General features: G+C 40.1%; 1 long non-coding RNA gene across 1 annotated transcript; it reads right to left on the bottom strand.

Moving 5' to 3' along the window:
* Nucleotides 1-7,008: 7,008 nt before the first annotated feature.
* Nucleotides 7,009-9,564, bottom strand: LOC129371133 (uncharacterized). Its single transcript, XR_008607126.1, has 3 exons — nt 9,182-9,564; nt 8,753-8,804; nt 7,009-7,111 (listed from the first exon to the last, which is right to left on the bottom strand). It is a non-coding gene; the product is annotated as an uncharacterized LOC129371133 (long non-coding RNA).
* Between the last annotated feature and the right edge of the window lie 596 nt (nt 9,565-10,160).

Raw genomic sequence — 10,160 nt, 5'->3', positions numbered from 1 at the left:
ACTTTGAGATTATTGGAATTTTTTGTTGTTGCAACATTAGAAAGTCAAGTTTTTAACCACAAATATCTAATTTTAGTCTACATACAGATTCCTGTTAAAATCCAAAAAACATTTATTTTAAAAAAAGAGAAGCAAACAAAATATTTATAAATGAGCTTTAGCCTTTATTCACAAATCTTTAAAGCTTGTAGAAAAGCTGCTTTTTCTTTGTATGTGATTTATTTTAACTGGCCCAGTGCGATCAAATTTATTAGCATAAGCTACACATAAAACTGAATTCGTCCCACTCACTTGCTCCCTTTAAGCATGTAGGAAAAACTGGTGGGTGTAAACGTCAAAAGTCAGTTTTATTTGTCCTTTATGAGCTACTGTAGTAACAGGGTGAATAATGAGTGGATATACGTTTTGGTACAGCCATAGCTAATTAAAACAGAGTCATGAAAGTTGTGCTTATGCCAGAATTTAAATTAATCCAAGTCAAAAGGAAAGCAGATGTTTACTAAAAAATTATCTGGTGAATAATATATGAGAATCTATATTTTCTTCGGAGCCATGTTCATTCAGAGGTGAAGGCATCACTGCCCTGTTTTATCGTTTTAGAGTCTAATACTTTCTACTTACTGTCAAGGAAATACAAAGGGATTGTCATTTACAGGTTTTGATGGAAATATAAGATGCTAAAGATATTAATATGTAATCTTTATAACCATGTATCTTTCATTGAGATGTTATTGAAATATGTTTAAGAGTAGAGCCTATGTCACACTGACTTCCTCCTCTGATGGTGTGATATAACATCTGGTTTTAATACAAATAAGTAATGACAACTCCTGAGAAGTTTAAAGGAAATGAAAAACACACACACACACACAGAAAAAAAGGAGGATAATATAAATATCGAATAAAGCTGAACACAAACCGAAGATCCAGTCTTGAAGTAACAAACGCCTGGAATAGTTTTCAGCATCACTTCTGGACAGGATGTTTCTAATTTTGGGGGGTGAGTAAAGATAGCCCTCCAGACGAGTTTAATAGGAAGCCTTGACGTAAATTCAAACTGGAACAATCTCCAGCCTCACCTGCATCATCCAATCGCCACATCATCAGCATCGGACCATGCCGCATCTTCCCCAATCACAGATCAAGCTCCCGCTCATAAGGACCTTCATCCATGGTGGCACAAACCCATCTCCACTCGTTCTTCACCTCCATGCTCTTGGCTCTTCAGGCCTCCATCCTTTTCCAACCTTAACCACCAGTGAACGGGCCCAAGAGGAAGAAAATCAGCATCAGAAATGCTCATCCAGGCTCATTTCACAACACAATGTCCTCCACCGGGTTCTGAGCGCCACAAAGCTTTAATTGGGAAAGATTCACGTTAATAAACCCTTTACATTTTTCTACATCTGAGTCTTTCTAGTTTGAAATGAGATTTCATGACATATGGTCACATACTCTAACTGACTAAGAAAGTTTACTTTCCAAAGCTCATGTTCAAACATGACAACTTCGTTCCCACATAATCAAGAGAGATTATAATTGGAATCCGCAAATCTAGAGCTCAAAAACAATGTCTGTCTTTAGCCACAAAAGTAATACATTTCTCCTGCATGTCATAATACAACATATCATTGGCACTATTTATTTATATAGCCATAATTTAAGATGGGAAAAATAAACAGACATGCAGTTCAGCACAGCATCAATTCAAAACAAAAGTCATCTCATGGAGCTTTGCAGAAAAACGTTTTACACTAAATAAGTACAGATGAATCAAAATGTACACGAGTTTGTAAAATATATCTGTAGCAGCATTTTGTCTTTTAAATGCTAAAAATAATTCATTGTGTTTGATTAGATGATATTTCTGGGATTTCTTCTAACTTATCAGGATGAAATGAAACCAGAGTGCACCTGAGCACCTCTGTTACTGCAGGTCGCTTCATTTTGCCGCCGTGTCTATCTGCCTTAAAGGCCTATTATAGAGACATCCAGGGAGTAACAGAGGCCGACAGAGACAAACAGGTCACCCTTACCTGGGCTCCTGGATAAACGATTCCCCCTGCTGTCTCTACCACTGCTCTATCCTGCTTATTTTCTCCATGCTCCACCCAACATCATCATCCCTTCTCTCCCGTTTCCAACCTGTCTTCTGCCACCCGACTACTTCTTTCCACCCTCTGTCCCTTGTTTTTCCATCACAATCTGATTTGTGTTCCACCCAAACCACAGAATCTACATTAAAAGGTTGCTAGAGAGAGGCTGTGATGCACTGACCTTGCTCAATAAGGGTTGCTAAATGTGCAGTAACCACGTCCTTGTTGCAACATAATAATGGCTCTGAGGCCCAGACCTCATCACACCAACACAACCCTCAGTTTACTGACTTTGCTTCTACAGGACAGCCTGCTCATTATCCACCTTAAGAATTGAGTTTATTTGTGTGACATTGAACAGAAAGTGGAGCTGCTCTTCCACTGTAGCGGTAAAGAGCTGCCACAGACTGCAGCTTTACTGATTTGTCGGGTGGACGAAGCAAGAGAAATTTGCTCACTGCCTGTTCCACTTTACCTGTCATAGAAAGGGACAAATGATGTCAGATCCCGCTGCTTCAAAGACGCACGTGTCCTTTCAAAGAAGCTCTTGAGCCGTGGCATTTAACTCTAGCACCAGGCAGGTGCTGTCATGCATTCAGTTGGGTGTCACTGGCAGGTCTTAGCGTCGTTATGCATGCAGCCGCTGATGTGCACTTACATGCATTAAGCGTGGATGCATGCATAGCGGTGTGTAAGTGTGGCATAAATCACAGTGTCTGAGCAGGGGGCTGCTGCTGGCTCCTCCGTCTGTCTCTGTCTGCAGGGGTGAAGTACTTTACACTGATGATGGGATGAATGTGAGGAGGTGAGAAAAAGTGAGCCTTGCTTGAGTTGTGTGGGATGGACAGAAGAAATAAATACCGCAATTTTGAGGGGCCATGTGAATGTGAGCATCATGTAAGTATATGCAGAGACCTGGTGGAACAGAAGAGTCAAAGCTCTCGGTGCAGGTAATCAGCATCTCTGCAGGGCTTCTTACTCTGTGTCTATATCTGCTTTTGAGAAACAAACTTCAGCAGTGAGGAATAATTCCTCCCAAATGAGGTCCCTGAATGCAGCACAAACTTTCAAAAGCTCGAAATACTGTTTTTGTTTATTCATAAAACACATTTTATCCTAATCTCTTTAGAAAAAAAGATCCTCATTTCATTCACCTGCAGCAAACTTTTTTGACTCGGTACTGTTGACCAGCAACCTCCAATAATCAATGCTCTTCAGCTTCTCTGAATCGGATAAAGCCCAGCAGAGTAGCTTCTGACCAAATGCAGAGAGTACTTTCCTAACACGCAGACACAGCGAAGAGGGACAACACCTTTTGACTTTACTGCGGCAAACAGTTTCTGGTTCCTTTATAAAGTTAGACTAGAATGAGCACAGCCTGATGTTTACTTAAAAAGAAAAGTCCAGTATTTTGTGCAAATAGAAGAGGATTTAAAGTAAATTTAGCCTGAACCATTAAAACATAAAGTCAGACCATGTTTTAGTCACAACTCCAAAAGCTTTGTTTGACAAAGAAAACAATACATCTCCCAAAAAGAAAAAAAAAAACACTTCATCCACAGTGAAGCATGGTGATGGCAGTATTATGAACAGTCCCAAGTGCCAGTCAGCAGCAGAATAAAGGGAGGAAAAAGAAACATTATTATTCAGCTAAAAACTGCAATTATGTTCCTTAAAATTTAAGCAAGAGCAAAGATTTGAATCCAGGCACAGGAGAAACCTGTGCAAGATGGAAAATTACTTTTACAAATAAAAATGTAAAATAGTGTTAAATCAAGATTAGTCCAACTGGTAAATCCAAGCAGACGGGGAGCTGCAATAAAATTTAAAAGGTTTTTCTACAAAGTAATAATTTAGGCAGCGACATCATTTTTAGAAACTTTATTTTATCTCTTGATAATTTCTGTTTACTTTTTGGGAGTTGTTTAAGCTTTGATCAAAGTAGGAAAATATTCTAAAGTGACATCTTGGTTTCATTTTTGTATTTCACAAAATCCATATACTTTAGTGAAGTGCAGATTTTTTTAGAAGCACTGTATTTAAATCCTGCAGCTTCAATGACCCTGGCTGAACTGCAAATGTCTTATTTCATGCAGCTAAAAACACAAGACACTCACGGACCAAGTGGGAAAAACAACAGAAGAGCTGGAGGAGGCTGTGAGTCCCGTTTTATGACTGGTGTTGCGTCTCTCATCCCTCCTATAAACTGGGATTACACTGTTTGGAGGGAAGTGCACAGAGGATGTGGGAGAAACTGTTGGCTTATGTGGGTGTCCCAGTGAGGCAGAGGAGGTCACGGTTGGCTGATTAGGTTGTTGAGGTAGAGGGAGCAGGATCTCTCCTGACAGACAACCAGTCACTTGCCACATTCCAGATTTGGTTCTGGGTTTTGAGATTAGCTCAAGCATGGAAATCTCTCCTCGAAAACGCTCTGGAGGACTTAAAAAGACAAACAGAGGACCAACTGTGCAATGGACAGAGCTGTGCCAAATCTTTTGTTTTTTTTCCCCCAAAATTAACATACTTGGCAATTAACAATCCATGGCAATACTCTCAGATGACTTCTGCAGCATGTACGATTTTGTACTTGAAAGTGCATCAGCTTTAATTTGTTGGTTTTCTCTTTAGAAACAACATTTTTAAGAATTAGGATTGTAAAAAAAAAAAATCTGAATTTGATGGTATGAAATTTAAAAATCCCACATCTTCCTGCTCAGTATAGGCAGACCTATGGGTGTGTAATGCACATACAGGGAGCATGTACCCATTTGAGCACCAAGCATCTCCTCAGTGATCCAATGGTTTCATAATCATCTGGTGACATCATAATTACTTACCACAAATGTGGTAAGTAATTAGCTTGTAACCTGAGCTTGTTGGAGAATGTAGATATTAAATTGAAGGAGTCACTGTTGATTGAACTATCACACTATATAGATTTGGATGGTATAATGTTATCTTTTCTTGCAATGAAATGCATTAGGAAAACATTTCAACAAACACTACATATCCATCCCTAACAATTAAGTGAATTAAAGCTTACCTCAATAAAATCTACTTAACTGTCAAATTTTGATGACCAAGGTGTTGTTTTTCTAATTAATCTGTATCTGTATATCCAGCAATGAGTTTATATATTTGTATTTAACCAGGAAAGGCTCATACAGAAAGATGCAGCAGTAGAAATGTAATTAGCTAACATTAACTGGAAAACAGACACAGTTGTGTTTTATATTTCTTTACAAAATATTGATGTGAAAAGCGTCAGAGCAATACACACCCAGTGCAGTGAGTCAAATTGGGTAATGACATGGACAACAAACAACAAATGAGGGAATTATGCAGCTGCTTTGCCTTTGAAAGACTCTGCTTCTGTTTGGAAGGCGAGAGGAAACTTGATTTTTACACATCTGCATGAACTTACAGTGTCCCATTAACTGTTGTTTGCCTATGTATATTTACAGAACTTTGTGGAAAAGCTTAATGACCTGATCATATGCTGCACATTGTTCTGCACCAGCTCTGGTGGAATTTGACATTCATAAACAAAATGCCTTGGAGACTAAATTATTGTAATTTCCTGTCCAGAACAATATTCGTTGACTGAAAGGTTATTTCCCTCCATACGGGCTCTGCAAAGTCAGGGCTTGCTTTTACCTAAAAGAGGTAAGACGTTTTGAAGAGATCCAAACATCCCCGGTGCATTTCTGTCAAAGACCAATTCAAATAGCTGGGTCATTTTAATGTTTATATATGTTCAACTCAATTTATCCAGAAAATAAGGAAAATTGTGATAAGAAAAAATTCAAATTCAGAAAAAGAAACCAAAAGCCAATCAAAATATGTTTCGGGTTGACAAAAATCAGTCTGTTGCAACAGAACCAGATATAGATTTAGTGGAAAAGTGAAATAATAAATAAATACAATCTTATAAAAAAAATAGGCAATACAGGAACATTTGGACATAAAATCTGATTTCATAAAAAAAAAAATACACTGCAGTATTTTTTTATTTTTTTGTCCTAAAAAAATTTATTATACACACATCTTGAAAGGAATGTTAGATGAAAGTCAGAAAGATATTTGAATGTTTAGATATTTCCATTCAAGGGCAGCCCTGGCAACTGCGCTTGTTGTTAGGAAGTAGTCCAGCACATTACCACAGCCATGCAAAAGTACAAGATGAAATTTTCACACATTTAGATGGAGCCAAGTTGTTCTTTTTCTAGTTCTGCTTCTAACGAAGACTTCTACTGACCCACGGTTAATGTGAGAATGTGCCAAATCTTTGCAAGAAAGGTAATGGCCATGTTTTACAAAATGTGACGTCATACAGGAGGCTTTTTGTATCATCGTCTGCGATTGACAGCTTACAGTGATTAACTCTCTTCACATCTAAATTTAACAGCATTCTGATGCTCAGCAGTGGGAAATCTGAATTAATTCTCTCTTACATAAAATAAAGATGCAAAAATCCTGGCTGACTGCTGGAACAACTCAAGTACATGATGTTTTTATGTAAAACATAGAGCTTCATATGCTTTAAGGTTATTCGCATCTGCAAGTGTCCACTGCCAAGACACGGCATATGGAATAAGGATGCAGGGGGCGTCTAATCCCACAGTGTTCGACCTTGAGGAATTGGAGCTCTTATATCCTCATTAACATGGATGAAGCGTGGCTATGAGGTGAACACACCTACCAGCTCGGCTGATCCTCAGCAAACCGACAAGAGGAGACAACACGTCCACATAAACACGCAGCTGCTCGAGGAGCGCAGCAGTCAGACATGTGCAAACCTCCAGCATCTATTTTCATTATTACAATCCCATCAGCTAGAGGCAAGGTTGGTTTGTGTTTTTGCTGCAGCTCACAGAGGCTGAGTGTGTGAGGTGGGCTGTCAATGACACTCGGCCTCAAACAAGACTCGTTGCAAAAGCGTACAGGAAAGCCCCAGCGGGGAGCAGGAGCGCAGAGCGGCAGCGTCTAGTTCACATCAAGCTCAGCTGTGTCCTCTGCAGGTAAAAAAAAAAAAAAGAAAACAAACTGATAAATATCCTCCTGCTCAAATGCACCAGAGGGCTTTCTTTTATCTGATTGTGCTGTAATCTTACTTGAACAAAACATTACAATAAGATCAAACTACATGTCATGCGCTAGAACCTAAATTATTTTGTTGAAGTACTGAAATTTTCTACAAACTTTTGTGAAAGGAAGTTCAGCAGTCGCATACAGGTTAATTTTAATAGACTAAAAATCTTGACAGGCTCTCTTTATAAATGAATCAGTGCAGCTCTGAGGCATGGAGGAAATCTGTCTGTGGCTTTGCTAAGGTGCTAAAGAGATCTACATTGCTTTGACTTCTGACCTATGGAGATTAGGTTATGTCAATCAAGAACAATAGCGCCATAAGTCAGGGTTTCCTGGCAGGCAACCAAGCTAAACATTGCTTATTTATTTAAGTTTTTTTTATGTTTGCATTTTTTAAAGACTTTATATTAGGTGTTCAGGTGTTAATCTTCTAATCTTTCAATAACACTTCATTATCAAGTGATATTTTAAAATTTCTTGTCAATTTTAAACAATTTTCAGCTGAAAAACCAGATGGCTGTTGGATGAATGACTGCCCCAGAGGCCGACCACCAGGCTTAGCAAGTACAGATACTGATAAGTAACTGTACTTTTGACACTTACCTGTGTCGGCACACACTGGTATGAAAATTAAATCAGCAAATTTCCACTAGCCACATCTTTCCTGCAAGCAGCAGTATGTAACTTCTATTTGAAAAATGAATGTGTGTTTTTATATATCTGTTAAAACTCACTCTGTCGTGTCAGGTATGAGACAAATAATCTGAAAATAATTGAGCTCCTCAACCTTACCCCATTGAACCTGGGGAACACTTCTCCGTCAAAAACAACCAATCAATCAGGAGGAGGGTCTTAGCGCTGTTAATCACCCCTTTGTATAGATCGCTCACAACCTTGCCCTTTCTCTCTGCCACTATGTCTTCAGAAATGCTTGAAGACTGACTGCTAATGGAGATCCTTCCTGCCTCCAGCATCATCATGCACAGCAGCGGCTCTTTGAAGATATTTGGATGATATAAGTTATGACATCACTTAATTTCCCTTTAGGATGCATAAAATGTTTTTTAATAAAATTATCTTTCTTTCACCTCTCCATCCCATCACTCTCACCCCTAGTTTCTATTTTAATTCTTCATCCAATCTTCTTCATTGCAGAGAGTAAATTGTCTTTTCTTCCTCCCAAGACTTCATCAGCAAGTCTTCCCAGACGTCCACATCCAATCCATCCATCCTCTCAACACTTTTCTTAATAAACCTTTATACTCTAATCTTGCTAACCTTGCTAGAGAAATTAATCTACTTGAGTTCTACTGAAATAAAAAAAAAACATTTTCAATTATATTCTAATTTATTAAGTTAAATTGGGAATCACAAATATCTATTAGAGATGTTGTGATCTAAACTCTCTGACATAAATTAATTAAAATAATGCCTGTTGTAGGTCGTGCTGTTACATTTTATGGTTAGTTAGAGGAAGTAACTGTTAAACATCCCCTATGACATCACTTGCCAGTGATAAATTGCAAAAATAAAAAATAAAAAAGCATCTTGTTATACAAACTTACTCGCAGATGTTACATGTCATGACTGTCAAGAGTAGCTGCTCCCCTGGTGGTGCTAAACGTTCAACAAACAGGACAACAATGTGAATTATAGAGGACAACCCACAATATGATCTAATCCACTGACAAAAGACAGGAGAACGATAACAACCTGCAGCATAAATAGCGCGATACTGTGAATATATTATATTGTTGTTGTTGGGCGAAGCGGGACCAGCTATTTTCCCCAATCTGTGAACGGTCTCGACAGTATCACGGGGACAGGAGATCCTCAGCGCAGAGTTCTCTTTTTTTCAGAAGATTAACTGTAGCTTCAAGCTCAGATATGAGGTTCTAATTCGCCTCAATGGCGACAGTATTGGCTTCGATCCGTTTTTCAATGCTTTTCAAAATGGTAGTCTGATTGTCTATCTTTGCGTTAAGTTCACTTACCGCACGAAGAACAGCGTTAGCGGAGTCCTCCTTACCGTCAGACTCCATAAGCTTCAGTTTCTTCTTACTTTTGTTCTTAAGAGGTGTGTGATCCCAATTCACCTTCTGTTCTTTAACAGAAGGACCCGACCAGCTCAATTTCCTCAATAACATCCTCGTCGCAGGCCTCTTGAAGAGCCGACCGGTTGTAGTCACGGTCGGACATGCTAGCTTCCGTAAATAGACTCCAGACAATAAAGAAGAACAAAAAAAACGGCTGAAATAGTTTCAAAAAGTTACAAAAAGAAGTAATAAACTGGGGATAAAGCACAGCAATTGGTTAAAATCTTGGCTAAACACTAACTGAACACGAGAGCCTGCAAACGCAAAACTTCTCATTCCGCCATCTTGGTACCTCTCAGACAAACAATAACAACACAACAACAAACATTAGCATTGGCCCGGCCCCACGCATGCGCACTACCGACCTGGACCCGCGCAGTACCGACCCGGACTCGCGCATGCGCACTACCGACCCGGACTCGCGCATGCGCACTACCGACCCGGACCCGCGCATGCGCAGTACCGACCCGGACCCGCGCATGCGCACTACCGACCCAGACCCGCGCATGCGCAGTACCGACCCGGACCCGCGCATGCGCACTACCGACCCGGACCCGCGCATGCGCAGTACCGACCCGGACCCGCGCATGCGCAGTACTGACCCGAACCCGCGCATGCGCAGTACTGACCCGGACCCGCGCATGCACACTACCGACCCGAACCCGCGCATGCGCAGTACTGACCCGGACTCGCGCATGCGCACTACCGACCTGAACCCGCGCATGCTCACTACCGACCCGATCCCGGGTTCGGGTCGGTTTGTTGTTGTGTTGTTATTGTTTGTCTGAGAGGTACCAAGATGGCGGAATGAGAGGTTTTGCATTTGCAGGCTCTCGTGTTCAGTTACTGTTTAGCTAAGACTTTAACCAATTGCTGT

The sequence above is a fragment of the Poeciliopsis prolifica genome, unplaced genomic scaffold (assembly GCF_027474105.1).
Source record: "Poeciliopsis prolifica strain line A6 unplaced genomic scaffold, Auburn_PproV2 SCAFFOLD026, whole genome shotgun sequence".
Lineage (NCBI taxonomy): Eukaryota > Metazoa > Chordata > Actinopteri > Cyprinodontiformes > Poeciliidae > Poeciliopsis > Poeciliopsis prolifica.
This window is presented reverse-complemented; position numbering and strand designations above follow the sequence as displayed.